Source organism: Anser anser (assembly GCF_964211835.1).
Source record: "Anser anser genome assembly, chromosome: 1".
NCBI lineage: Eukaryota > Metazoa > Chordata > Aves > Anseriformes > Anatidae > Anser > Anser anser.
This window is the reverse complement of record NC_139720.1, coordinates 96,240,287-96,254,314: the sequence shown is the minus strand read 5'-3', so window position 1 is coordinate 96,254,314 and position 14,028 is coordinate 96,240,287. Positions and strand designations below refer to the sequence as shown.

Genomic DNA, 14,028 nt, shown 5'->3' with positions numbered 1-14,028 from the left:
CAAAACACAGCTCCTCTGGGTATGTACAGCCTGAAACACAGCTCATCCCGAGATGTACGGTCTGAAATAAAACACACCGGGCTGGCGGGTACAGTAGGGACCAGCGCAGGGAGGTGGCAGCTGATCCGGTGATCTCGAGGCAAAGATTTGTGCTGGGAGGTTTGGGAAAGAAACAAAGGCTGTGACGGTTTGGGAGTGAGGGACCTCTTTAGCCAGACCACAGAAATAAGATACACCTCAAGAGAAGGCATTCCCACGCTTCCAGCCCTGGAAGAAAATCTGCCCCAGGTGCTGGCTTTCATGATCTAAAGCGGGGTGTGTTTCACATGGCCCCCAGCTTTGGCACCACTGCTAAAAGCCCCTTAGAAATGGGGTCTGCTCGCTCCTAACTGAATCTCTGTATCTTTATCTTTCCGGTTGTTTTCTTTTTTTCTGTTTTTTTTTTTTTTTTTTTTTTTGTCCGGATAGTATGGAGGCTCTGATCCACACCCAGCTGTGCAGACCAGTCCCTGCGGACCGGAGAGGGATAACAAAACGGCACGTCAATTTTTTTTCCCTTGTCGCTGCTGCAGCCTGTTTGTGTGCCCTTTGTCAAGTCCCTTCATCGCCCGCCCACCCCGGTCACGAGCAGCCCCCCCGGCACACGGCTTTGTCTTCTGCCCGGAGGGAAAGCTAAGTCGGGGCGACGGTGTTTCACATGCCTCTCTGGGCTAAAGCTATTCTTTCCTCTGAAACGCTTCCCAGTTGGAGATACGAGCAGCTCAGATTCAGTTTCTTGGATGGAAAGACTCCCCTGAAATATGGATCCTGACTGGACCAAGCCCAGAAAAAGAGCAGGCTTTTGGTTTGTCTATGTCTGAAGTCTTCAGCATGAGCCCACAGGGCCAAGCCTTGCACAAACAGCTTATCCCGGGAGAGCGCTGCTTCCTGGAGAGATGAAATCTTTCAGAAACAGACCGAGAAGAGATTTCAAGTCCCTAGGAAAGAAACCCTCCTCTCTGCTCCCACCCACGGCTTGGCGTCGGTACGGAACCGTGAACCCCTGCCCCATTCAAAATCAGATTGAGACAGCAAGCTCTGGGCTATTTCAGTGGGAAAGAGGAAACCTAAAGCGTCCCTGCTTCACTGGGAATGGAAAAATTCATGGACGTCCGTGAAGGGCTGGCCAGGCCCAACTGGCTTATTTATAACGAAGGCAGAGCTGGGGGAGTCACGCATAGCTTGAATTGGGCGTGCGCTGTTGCTTTCAGGCCGTTGGTCCCAGGGAGAGAGCGAGGCAGCAAAAAGTCTCGGTGTTACAAAGAGCAGAGGTGGTAAATAGTTCACAAGAGAGGCTGACAGCCTTCCTGGGCCACCAGAGGAATAAGCTGTCCAAAGAAGGGCTTCTAAACGAAACAGCCTCCGTGCAGTTTCTGCATCTGGACAAAGGATAGGTTTGTTTTGGATGGGCTAGCAAAACTGCTGTCTACAAGCCGTAAGGTCACACAGTTAAGGCCTGGCTGATGTCTGGTTAGGAAGCATTCCTCTGGGGCTCCTCTCTCAGCAAGCAGTTGTAGGCCTAATAAAAAGGAAAAATATATTCACCATTTCCCTACAGAGCAGCACTGCAATGAGCGAACACTATGCTGCAGGACAAGCAGGTTTCGTTATTCTTAATAAAAGCATGCACTGGTACCTGGGCAAGGGACTGGTGATGAAGAGAGGAATAGGTGGGAGGCCGGTTTCGTCACGCACGGTCTTAACCGGGCTGTGGAAAACCTGACACAGGGTGTCAGGGGAGGAAAAGTCAAAGTAGCCACCTTAATTAGCACCTCTCCACCAGGTGAGACAAGAGCCACCTCCCCTCTCCACTCCTTCGCCACCAGCCCCATAGGGCAGCTTGTACCTGAGCTGCCAAAAACAGCCTCCGGTGAGAGATGCTTGTCGTCATTTCTAAGTGTATCACCAACAGGGTCAAGAGACCTGGCTCAACAACTCCAGGAACGAACAGGTGGCAAACTGTCAGGAATTTCCTGCTGCAGGCAATGCTGGGGAGACAGCGAGGAAAAGGTAAAAGTGGTCTCCAGGATGAAATCCTCCCAAAGCAGCCCCGCTGAACGGCTGGCTCTCTTCCATCTTGCATGCTAATGTAGAAACATGAGTTTCTCAAGCAGGGATGAAAGGAAAACACATGTCTCATATCACACGGGACCCCTGGGACTGGGACGTGGGGTAGGAGGATTTGAGGCAAGAAAGGAGATCTTTCTTCTCCTTTCCATTCCCATTAGCACTGAGTGCCACACAGGAAGAAGGAGGTTTGATGTCTGAGGAGCCAACTGCTCTCTGTTTTTGCCGATGGAGTTACGGGCCTGGTGGAAATATGCCACCAGTCGGCACACCAGTGGGGATGGAGTGCCTCAGTCAGCTCGCTTGGGCAGTTTGAAGAGACTTTTTCAATTAGCTTTAATTTGCAGCAGGTAGAGGCCCAACTGGAGATCGCACAGAGCCTGTGAAGAAAGGCAATCTTTCTGAAAGATGAATTTTAATCCATCTTTGGAGAAAAGTTTGGCAGCCTGCATTTACCAGGGCCTGGACTATACTGTTGCAGTGCTCCATGGGACACCCCATGGCTTTACCTCCTGAGTTTAGAAGATGGGGAATAAAGGTCTGCTTTGCCCTCACCTGAGACTTGTAGCTCTGCGTAAAACACACTCTGAGAGAGAAATCCCTTGTTTTAGAGACGTCATTTCGTGGGAAAGGCTGCCCAAGCCAGTCTTCTCTCTTCCCAATCTGAAGCTCCTGAGGAATGGCTCCAGCTGGGAGATGGTTCAGTGATGAGGAGGCTGAGCTAGAAGAGCTCAGGTCCCCCGTACAGCTGTAGCTGGACAGCTTCCCCAGCCAACTCCTTATAGCAAGATGGAGTTACTCCTATTTATGCCAAACTCATGGAGAAAGGCATCAGACTTACTGAAACAGGACAGGGCCAAAAGCAGAGACCACATACGTGAATGCTGAAAGCAGAGAACTGTTTAAAATCTGGGTGGAAACCCACATGCTGTCCTGCGTGATTCTTGAGCTTAATAAATGCAGAAGCAATGCTGTGCTGAAGGGCTTATAAACAACAACAACAAAAAGCTATAAAATGCAATGTGTGGGGGTACAACGTGGCTCTCCTTTCTGTTTCAGTCAAGCTGAGCATTCTCAGGGTCCCCTCTATGACACAGGCATCTGTTTACTGCAAAGCTGGGTGGGGAGACACCTTCACACCTGGCTTCGTTGAAAAGCTTTGCTCCATTTGTGTCACAGTACGATGACAAGACAAAATCTGAAAGCATGTTGTAAACCAACAATCAAGAAAAGTAAAAGGTTCCTAAAAATAAACTTTTTTGTTTTTTCCAAATTTAAATTATTGTGGCTAAACACCCTTTGACCCAAGAGATGAATCTGTTCCTCAAAGACCGGTAGCAAAAAATGTGCTGGCCACCCTTGCTTGGCGTGCCATGAGTTTCTCATTGGCAAAAAGGACAGTGAATTTCATTTTAATTGCTCCTTTTACACCGTGGGAGCAGCCCAACCAGGGCATGACTGCAACTGTGCCTGCCTCAGCCACAGGTGAGCGAGCAGGTGCAGGTGCCATGGGATATTTAACGCTGCGCAGCTCAATTTGGAAAGGTTTCTGCTGGGGAGGTGGGACGTGAAGCCCAGACAACCTGCCCTATTGTGTGTAATTTAAAAAGCACAGACTCCTCGGTGAGTCCGAGGAGTGATTTGATCTACCAGCACTTCAAGGGGGAGAGAGATTCCCGATATCAAAGAACCCTTTAATCTGGCAAAAAAGGGGCATGATGAGGACCAGCTGCAGGGAGCCGAGGCCGGACAACTTCAGACTGTGAAGTCAAGGTGCACGTTTTTAACTGTGAAAGTAATTAATCCGAGGAGCACATTACCCAGAAGGGCAGCCGGTAAATCAGGACCAGATGTTTTCCTGGAAGAGATGATATCACCTAGCTGGGGACTGCACAAACTGCGAGGGGGAGAGCTCCAGCAGTCTCCGCTGATGGCCGTAAAGCCCACGCTCTGCACAGGAATGTGTTATATATATGTGTGTATATATATATATATATATATGAGCATGTGTATGTGTAGCTTTACACGCACGCACACACAGCCCCAGCTGGCGCAGGCCAGCATCGCCCCAGCCAAAGCTCCGTGCTGCACAGCCTATTTATTTACCCGCCTCGGTTTTGCAGCGGAGCACAAGCGTACGGACTGAGCTCAGGGGCCTCTGAGGGCGCCAAAATTTCCGCAGCATCCCACCGGCAATGGATGCCGCAGCCCCGCGGGTGCCTTTCTTTGAGCATCGCCCGGAGCCTCCATTGAGAATCACTGGGTTGGGCAAAATCCTGCATTCACCCTCCTTCCCCGCCCCCGGCTGCTCGCCCTCCTTGCCCAGACCTCACAAAAAAAAATAAAAAGAGAGAGAAAACAACCCTCCACGCTGCCGACAACAGCAGCTACCAAGCTCCAAACCCTGTAATTGATGGCTGCAGTAGTGGAGGGACCCCACTTTCCTAGCTGCCTCCCTTGCCCCCAGTTCCTCCATCCTCCTCCTCCCTTCTCCCCTTTTATTTTTTTTACCGTTTAACAATTGCGCACAGCGCTAGCCATGCTCTGCATTTATTCCATTTCTTGTGAAATAAGGGCATTTTTTAAAAGTTTCTTGCAATACACACAGCTTGTCTTTGGACATACTAGTACCCTTTGGTACAGGAACAGCAGCAGGTTGTGCTCTGGCCCTGAGCAGCACAATGCAGACGGGCTGGGAAGAGGGGGGGTGAGTCTCACAAGGGGGAATAATGTGAAAGGGAAACGCTGGCGCACACAGGGCGACCCAGATGGACAAAGTGCAGCGAGGCAGCTTAGTTAATGGGCTGCATTAAAATTAAACAGAGATGGTGCTCTGCTTTCCAAGCGATGAGGCGGCTGCAGGAGGGCTTCCCGGCCCCCGCGTGCTCGGAGAAACAAAACCAAAGAAAACCTTTCCCTCCCTCGCTGCCCCTCACGTCCCCAGCAGGCGTCAACTGGGGCGGCCTCGCCGTCATCGCCCTGCTCGGGTCACCGGGAGCCGGCCCTGGGGGGATCCCAGTCTCCCTTCCTCGCCATCAGCCCACGTTCCTGTGAAATGGAGGATGATCTTGCCAAACTTTCTGTAAATCTGGGTGTGTAGCAGGTCACTGCTCCTCTCAGAGAGGTGATGGCTACCCAGCAGCTGGGGAGCAGAGGGAGGAAGGCAGCAGGCGGCCTTCAGGAGCAAGTCCAGCTTTGGAGAGGGGGTGATGATAGCAGCACGCATCCGTCCCCACTCCCGCCCCTGCCACCAGGAGGATTTATGCTGCTGCTGACAAAGGACCTAAGGAGTCATTAGGCTCTGCTCCAGCCACGCACCTGCTTAATTGCTTGCTGTACTGCAGGGTGACTCATGCCTGGGGTTGAGGGCATGCTCAAGGGCTCTGCTTCATCCTAGGCTTAAAGAGGTGTTTAAACACCTTGCTAAACTGGGGCCTCACACCTGAGGAGAGTGAATGGAAAAAGTTACCAAAGTGGGACGGAAGAGCAGCTCTTTGAACAACGATCCCTTTTAGGAGGTTGGCCCATGAGTCTGCCTTTAACAGAGACGAATGAAAATCTGCATTTCTTGGTGCAAAAAGATGGAGTCATCAACCTGACAGACTCATACATAGCCACCTGAGGAAAGAAAAAGAGCTGTGTGGTGATATTTTACATCTCTTACTGTTGGAACTAGGGCTGAATGCCTTTAAATGGCAAGAAATGCATAAATTGTTCTGTTTTCTTGCTTTTTCTCTGTTTTAAATATGAAGTGAAACATCTTTTTTAAAGAAGGCACGGTAACACTTGACGTTCCGTTTTGCATATGCCTAAACCATTAACAAAAATATTGGTGTAGATCCAGACCATTTACACCCCTACAAATACAAAGACCATGTGGGAGGTGCTGGATTAATAGCCCTGAAACTTGATGTGCCATCCTGTAGGAAGATACCCAAAACAGCTGGGGCAGCCTGTTTGGCATTGCAAGGTGTGGTGTCCCCGTCAGGATGTGGGTACTTATTCCAATGAGAGTCTAGAAGACACAAAACTGACCTCTCTTTATTCCCTTTGAGTTGCCAGGGTCTGGACATGACTTAGGATGGATGCTAAAGAGCAATGATGACGGGCTCTTAGACATTACACATGCAGGGAACATTAATTATTGCACATTTTCTACCTTTACTATAAATAACTTTTCCTCCACTAAGCGTGGAGCTCCTTATTTCTGTTCCTTATTTCCGGTTCCTTATTTCTGGGGCAAATAATATTCAAAAACACCCAAATTTATGGGACACGCAGGTAATTCTGGTGTGAAAGTAGGCAACTCTCCTCAAGCTTGCCCCACATTTCAGGAAGGACCATTGCAGCAGCCCTTTCTGAATATGTCCATTTCATAACCAATGCGTTTCTGAGAACTGCACTTACTTTGAAATGGCGGTCCAGCAAAGACAACAGGCAAGCCATAAACACTGCCCTCAGACATATGAATCCCCTGAGCATCATATGAGCAGTTATGCATCAAAGGAATGTCATACCTAAATCAAAAGCATTAACAGGTCTAGAGGATGCTGTTGCAATTGAACTTGAAACTCTGGCTCACCCACTGGCTTTTCCTGAGCCTGTTAGCTTTGTGTCTAGGGGCTGAGCCAAGGGCTCCTGGAAGGCACAGACCCCTCACCCCAGCCCTGCTTTGCTCCTCAGCCTGGTGCCTCACAGCCAGTGGGGAAACCAAGCCCTGCAAAGCGCTGGCAGATCAAAGTGCGGCTGCTGCAAATGGGAAATGGGTGGCTTTTGCCAAACGTGGGAGACAGGTTGCTGTTGGGTGAGGGGATGGTTTGGTGTCAGAAATGACACGGGGCACACCAGGAACTGAAGGGATGGAGGAGCAGCAGGAAATCATCGTACGGCCAGAGGGACCTGGCCTCTGCCAGCCCAGTGTCTGTCCCCCTGTTCCCACCCTGCCATCTCTCACATCTCCAGCACAAATGCCAGCCGGATTGACCCTGCACAGAGCATTGTGTGTGCTAGCTGGGGGCAGACTCACTAGGGCTTGCAATGCTGTCGGGGATCCCAGAGAAACAGCCTGGAAAAAGTATGTGAGCCCACAGCCCAGCCTGGAGACTGTGAGGCACAGGTGGGTCCCGCTGTCGGCTCAGCAGGGGCCCAGGGGGATTCAGGTATTCACGGTGCTGCAGCAAGGGAAGTGCCTGACCCTCCAGTGCACCCACGTGCCTACATGTTGCCTCTGTTTTTTCTTTTCCCCACAGTTCAGATCCTCGCAGCTGTGAACCGCAAGGTAGCTTTTGGGGCCTGTTCTTTCCTTGGTGCTTTGCAACACTGCTCCCAGCAGACCAGCGGCAGATACCAAGCACCAGCAAGGCACGGTGCCCACCAGCGTGCAGAACCGTCTCAGAAACCACCAGGTGAAATCACCCTACAGGAAGGTGTGCAGCTCCCTATAAGGCTGCCCTCAAAGTTTAGCCACTGCCTTTGCTGCCAGCAGGCCTCTGCCCCAGGCCCCATGCGGTTCAACAGCTTGGCTGGCTGCAGGAGAGGAGATCATGGGGACGGCAACTGCAGGGATGCTGTAGAGAAAGCAGGATAGCATTCATGAGCACCGCTGAGCTGGGAGGAGTTGAAGCCACGGGGTGTGCAAAGGGGAAGGCAGCAACGGATTTCAAAACAATCCGGATAAATTGGAGAGCTGGTCTCAAATCAGCGGGATGGAAATCACACCAGAGCAAGCACAGAATGCCACAGCGAGGTGCTGGGACTGCGGCGCAAAGCAGGGACTAATTGCACAAAGAGCACGGCTGCAGGACAGGCTCCCGGCACCACAGACAAAAATCTAGTCAATGCTGTCATGCTGTTTCAAAACAGACAAGTCTCTCGATGGGACGCATGAATACAAGATTCATAAGCCAGGCATGGGAGAAAACAACCGTGCTGCAGTTGGCACCAGGGACGCCGTGGCAGCAATCTCCAGTGGGGTAAACAAACTGGGAAGCGCTCCGAGGTGCAACAGCAAGCATGATAAAAGCTTTAGAAAACAATCTATGAGGGGAGATTGAAAGAATTGAGTTTGTTTAGTCTAGTGAAGAGAAAACTAAGTGGGAACATAACAGGCTTTCAATACATAAAGGCTCGTGCTACAGACTAGAGTCCAAGGGAGAAGCATGAGGAGAACTGGGTTTGCAGCAAAGATTTAGGCCAGCTGAGCACTAATGGGGAGGCTTTGGAGCCAATTACGGATACCGCAGGCTCTCCTTCACCTGCACATTTTAGGTGCGGGCACCTATGAAACCATTACCGAGTGCCCAGTAGTGTACTCCTTCCCTGTCCTGCTCTCCACGTGATCCTGCAGATTTTCTTGCAGCTCCTCCCTGATTTCCAATAGGCAAGGGAATGGGGCGACCTGCAGAAGAAAGATGTCCCCATAAAGGGGTCATCCATTGCCCTTGCCTCCCCACTCTAACTCATCACCTCTCCAGGCCCCTCTGCACACCCGATTCTCAGAGGATTTCCAAAGCTGATTTGTGCTCTGTTATTTATTTACGTGCAGTGAACTTGCAAGACCCCTGCAAAGAGATCCAGGAGGTCTCAAATTGCCCTGCGTGTACCAAATAACAAAACCCATCCCAAAGACCTTACTGTCTAAATAGACAAGGCAGAGGAAGATTACTTCCCACTAAGAGGACTGAGGGCTACAGTGGGCCTGTCAGGAGAAGCTGAGAGAAATGGACCTGTTCAGCCTGGAGCAGAGAAGGCTAAGGGGGAATCTGCTTGCAGTCTTCAGTTGCCTAAAGGAGGTTACAGAGAAGGCAAGAACCAGGCTCTGCTTGGAGGTGGAGAGAGAGAGGACAAGAGGCAATGGGCACAGGCTGCAACGAGAGAAATGCTAAGAAAAAAAAACCTTGCCTGGTTCAGCATTGGCCCAGGTTTCACAGACTGTGAAATCCTCGTCCTTGAAGATTTTCAAAACGCAGCTGGACGGGGTCCTGGACAACTTTATCTAGCTTTGAGAGAAGCCTTGCACTTAGTGGGGGCTGAGGCCAGGGCCCTGCTGAGGCCCTGTACCACCCGAACCATTCTGTGACAGGCACACCATGGCTTCCTCAAATGGCACCTGGGCAACTGCACCACACCACCGGCACTTCATAGAGCACCTTCTCCACCACACACAGGCGTTGCTACCCCTTTGCCCCACGAGCCTTTCTTGCCCCATGAGCCTTTCTTAGGTCTTTATGTTCTGCAAAGCTGGATCCCCGCCGCTTGCATCAGGCCCCAGCCCATTGTACAGCACTATGTAATAACAACATTTCTCGATCGTGATTCACAACAATAGCTACCACCCAAGTTCTTGGCTCACGGCGCAGCCCAATATCTAACAGTGTTCAGCTCAACCCAATGTGATCCGTGTCCCCACCCCCTCCGATTCCAGCTCCAGAGCTTGGCCGGCTTCGGGCCCATGCTGCTCCAGCTCGCAAACCCCAGGCATGCTGACTGCTGCTCGCAATGAAGAGGGAGCACTCAGAGATGAACTTTTGGCAGTGCAAACTCTAGGGAAGGCTGAAGTCCCTGCTTGCCTGTCACTGATTTATTGATGCCTCCCTAATTGTGGAATGCCAACCATACATGGAGATCTGCAGAAAGAAAGGACTTGGCTTGAAGGAAAGAGAGGTCATTGCAGGCAAATCAGATGCAGGCACAAGAAATATTTTTGTTTTGTGTTTTGTTTTTTTTTTTCTTTGCTGCTGCAGTGAATGTAATAAATAAATGTGCATCTGCTGAGCTGTTTCTACTCAGAGTTCTCCCTTGTTCCAGATTTGGCCTTAACTTTTGTTAGTAACCTTGATCAGCAGTGGTCTGCCCACCAAGGCTATGTGTGCATATGAATTAGAGAGGGAGAGACAGCGTTCATTTCCAAAGCAGACTTCTTTTCATCCTCTGCCAGCCATTTTTTTGGATGGAGGTATCTTTTTCCTTCCTTTTTTTTTTTTTGGTCATAATGTAAGCATAAATTTGAAAATGATCTGCAGAAGTAAGATTTAATAAGCTTACTCACAGAGCAATATGCCAAGAAATAAAGAGAACAAGAAATCACAGACCTTTTCTCCAGACCTCTTCTGCAAATGGGGGGGTCGTTTAAAAGAAAAGTTAATCTTCAGCAAATGTTAGTGAACAACATTTGTTCATTTTGGAGACTATAATCTGCAATCGTTCCTCACACGCCTAACACACGTTTCTGCATGACCCTCATCTTCGCTTCCCTCTCCTGGTTCTGGTTCAGCAGCCGGCATCTGTCACTGATTACAGGGGCTTAAAGTTTCACCTCTGAGGAGCAGCGTGGGAGCATGCTGAGGTCCCTGCATCTAGCTGCACACATCTCTTTGCTGGCATTTCACTCACACTGTCACTCCTCCCTTCTAGATTTGCTCTTCCAGACTCTTCCCACATCAGCCCTGTCCCCCATTAGCCCTCTTGGTACACCATTCCCGTGAGATGGATCCTGTGTGGATCTCAATACCACAGCTAAGGAGCTCAAGCCTCAGTTCTTGTCCAGGGCAAGTTAGCTGACACAAATCAGACGAGGTAGAGAGAGGAGGTCACATGCCCAGCCAACCAAGGCAGAGATCTGACACAACTTAGGACACTTTTGTTTGAGCATGGCCGGTGCTGAGGAGGGAATAATTCCTCGCAGAGCAAGAGCGAGGAGTTGCAGCAGGCTGTGTGTGGCAAGGTCTGCGCAGCACCTTCCTGCACCAAACCTGGACCCCGTGCCTGGAAACCTCTTGCATTCCCCTGGCAACAGATTCACTTTCCAAAACAAAATGAACTAAAACAGAGTCATTTCCTATGAGCGAATTTGGGACGGAACATAAAGCACAGGCGGGGAAATATATATGTGACATACTTGCAACAGCAGGGGGAATGATTTCATCTAGCATCCAGCTGACTAGTAAAGAGAGTCAGCAGCCCCCGAGGAGAAAGCCATTAACACACAAACACATTTTATGCTGGCCAAGGTGAGAAAGGAATGGCTGTAGGTACTGAGGTGACAGCTACTTTAGGATCAAAGGAGAAGGCTGAGAGGAAACTATAAAACTAACTTCAGAGCTGGATGGGGGAGGGGGTGTGAATGGAGGAGAAAACTTAATTAAATGTGGCAAATAATGACTATTTTTTCTGGAAAAGGGGCAGCGATGATTTCACTTCCAACATCACACCTGAGCAAACATTATGCAAAGATGGCCTGAGTTAGGACTTCATTGCCAGTACAGCGATGCAGATCTAGCCTTCGCTTCAAAGGCTAAGAAAAGTAATTGCAAGGGAGGAACTGGTTTGCCAGTGGTGCTCGCTATCAATTCCATCTCTTCCAGAGTAGCTGCAATGGATAGCTGCTGGGCATTGCTGCGGACGTGACCATCTCATTCATGCATTTCTAACAAGACAAAATAAAACAAAAAAAGTAATGATAGCGCTGAGGTGGGTGGCTCAGCTCAGGGGTAATCCTCACCCAGAAGATCTGCCAGATGAAATGCTATAATTAATATAGTTCAAGGAGAAAACATGGGTATCAACTGCATAGGATGGCCTACAGGTCACCAGATGTAGGCCTCGTCACAACAACAGGCCTCCTGCAAACCAACAAGCCAGGAAGCAACAGCGGATTCCAACCACAGCCCAGGCTTTGATAGTAACGGGAGATTTTTGCACCCAGTAGGTTCCTGGGACAGGAAGGCAGCAAGGTCTACACCATTTCAGAGACAGGAAAAGGAGCACAAGAAAAGACCAGCTTGACTAGACTGGCTGCTGTTAAACTCAGGCAGAAGAAGGAGGTTGTGTATAGAGAGTGGAATCCGGGCTAGCTTACTGAGAATTAGTATACAAGCATAGCAAAAGCAAGGACAGCCCAAATCAGAAAGTCTTTGGAAAAAAAAAAATGAAACTGGGAAATTATAGGCCAATGAAGTTAATTTTAATTACAGGAAAAATTCTGGAATGAGTAATGAAAAAAAAAAGCTATTTGTAAGGAACTGGAATGTAATGGGATGGGTAACAACCAATATTAGCTTCACAGTCTAGTCTTGACAAACCCATCTAATTTCCTTTTAAAACAAGGAGACAGATCTCACAGGCTGGTAAGAAGAAGCAGATGTCAGTATCTTTACTTGAGTTAAGTTCTTTGACACTGGCTTGCATGAAATCCTCTTAAACCAGCAAGGAATGTGTGGTCTATCTACTGCAGAGCAGACGCAGCACTGGTACCGAGAAAGGTTTTGAACAAGACTTGGCTCTCCAAATACAGGAGCACATTGAAGAGAGATCCACAGGTTTCTCTCTCTGGCTGACTCCAGTCAGCCAGAGACTTGGACTTTGAACGAGAAGAAAGATGATTAAATTTGCAGGATGTCCAAAGCTGGAAGGCTCTGCAAGTACACTGAAGGCAGGAACAGAGTTTCTAAAAAACAGCTTGATGAATTAGAGAAACAGTCAGGGAAAAAAAAGAAAGGACACAGTAGGAATCCATGCAAGACTCCACACTGAAGAATAACTGGCTGCACAAATATGGATATGGAACTACTGGAGCTGAGGTTTAGAGGCGATTAAAAACCAAACTGTTTGTCATCAGTGCCATACTCTTGGAAGAGCCAAAAAAAGATGTAGGCTAATTAGATACAGTCCAGAGGGGGAAAAAAAAAGAAAAAAAAAAAATAATCAGATGTCTAGAGAACATGATCTTGGGGGAAAATCTGAAAGAATTGTTGAAGTTTAGCCTTAAGAAAAGAAGACCAAGGAGAAGCACAACAAGTCTGCAAGTTCATGACAGATTGCTGCAACAGGAGAAAGGCACTGGTCAGTTTTACCTGCCTATAACGGCGAGGTTAGGATACAGTAACAGGCTTAAACTGCAGTAAGAAAGATTCAGGCCTGATGTTATGAAACTATTAGGGCAAATAGATGGAAGAAATGCATAAAGTATCCAGCTGTGAAGCCTCTGTGAGGGGAGAGCTTGAAGAACAGGCTGGAGAGCTGACAGGAATGACCTAAGTGTCCTGCCTCGGGGATCTGGAGGGGGAGCAGAGATCTGGCGGCCGTCAGAGCCTCCTCTGGGGGAGGCTGGCTGAGGGAGAGGGCTGGGAAGGGTCCGCCTGAAACGGAGGGCCTTGCTAAGAGCATTCAGGGGGGCAGGTAGCCAAGGTGTTTCTCCTTGCCCTTCCTCAGCCTGCTCTCCTAACGCACCCTTAACCCTTTGCGCTTTCTCCCCTTGCAGTCACTTGTCTGCAGTGAGTGCCTTGGATCTTTTTGCACATCTGAGGAGCAGCAAGGGCCTGCCCAGACTTCCCCTGTCACGGGGAGGCAAAGGAGGCCAGGCCAGACCTGACCCGAGAGCACTGGAAGCCCTGGAAAGTAGGGCTTGCTGCTCCCGATGCTGTTGGTGGGGAAACAGCTCTTGCTGCTGCAAAAGGAGGCTCCCCGCAGTCACAACTGCCAGCGGTGACAGGAGCAGAGGTTGATGCCCATGGGAGGTGAGAAAATTGTGGTTTGGTTTCACGCTTGCCCGGTGACCAGCGCCTGTCTCCTCTGGCCAAAGCAGAGGGAAAGGCTGCAAGTCTGGCACCCAAGGCAAGCGCCAATGTTGTGAGCACCTTAGCGCATGCTGCAGATCTCAGTGGGAGGGTTTTGTTTGTTTTTTTCCTCAAAACATTACATGTCGAAGCCAATCTACACCCCTAGAGTGATCTTAACAAGGTTCTGCTGCTGGTTACAGGGCGGGAATGTAAACAGAAGATTACTGGTGACCACAAGCAGAGAGAGGCAGAATAAATGGAGGGCCAGAGAATTAAAAGTTATCCTGGGCTGGGTTCACCATCGTGTTACTTCTGTTCCATGAAACACCTGCACTTGTAAATGGAATTGCATTTCCACTGTAAATGG

At 49.5% G+C, this 14,028-nt stretch overlaps 1 long non-coding RNA gene across 1 annotated transcript; it reads right to left on the bottom strand.

The window, feature by feature from the left end:
- Nucleotides 1-410: 410 nt before the first annotated feature.
- LOC310888938 lies at nt 411-6,530 on the bottom strand. Its single transcript, XR_014576266.1, has 2 exons — nt 2,662-6,530; nt 411-2,486 (listed from the first exon to the last, which is right to left on the bottom strand). It is a non-coding gene; the product is annotated as an uncharacterized lncRNA (long non-coding RNA).
- Between the last annotated feature and the right edge of the window lie 7,498 nt (nt 6,531-14,028).